The following is a 685-nucleotide window of genomic DNA, read 5'->3' as shown; positions in this document are numbered from 1 at the left end:
ATGCCAGAAACACACACCCCAACTCTGTGGTGGCCCAGACCAGCTGCCGCACACTTTCTTACACTTAAATCACTACATGAAAGAACACACAACACAATAACCTTTGATCCAGTTGATAAGATATAATTGCCCACCCAAACACACAAAGCCCAATACACATCCATCCCTTAAGAACATTCGTAACAACGTGTAAAGGTATGGCATGCAATCTTTTTTTTTTTTTTTTTTTTTTTTTTTTTTTCTGAGCTGGGGACCAAACCCAGGGCCTTGCGTTTTCTAGGCAAGCGCTCTACCACTGAGCCAAATCCCCAACCCCTTGGCATGGAATCTTAACGTCACCTGCCATCTTGTCCTGCCATGGCTTTTCTCCTTCTCCCTCCTATCTCTTCCTCCTTTCCGTTCCGGTCTCCTCCTCTTCCTTCAAACTTCTTTCCTGCCCATCCTTCTTTTTCATCCAATGACAGGCCTTCTTCTATCCTGTACCTGTACCTGCCCCTCACCTGTATTTTACAAATTCAATGGGGAGAAGATTCTGGTGAAGTCACCTGAGTCCTGAGTACTTGACTAGGCAGATGTCCTCTGGGCAGTGGAATTAGCATCAAAATACAGATAGCTCCAAGGTAAACCACAACAGAAAGGTGTTTATCAACTGTAGAAGTTCTCTGATAGAATTTTGGAGGTCAGT

The sequence above is a fragment of the Rattus rattus genome, chromosome 17 (genome assembly GCF_011064425.1).
Source record: "Rattus rattus isolate New Zealand chromosome 17, Rrattus_CSIRO_v1, whole genome shotgun sequence".
NCBI lineage: Eukaryota > Metazoa > Chordata > Mammalia > Rodentia > Muridae > Rattus > Rattus rattus.
Note: the sequence above shows the minus strand (reverse complement) of the source record.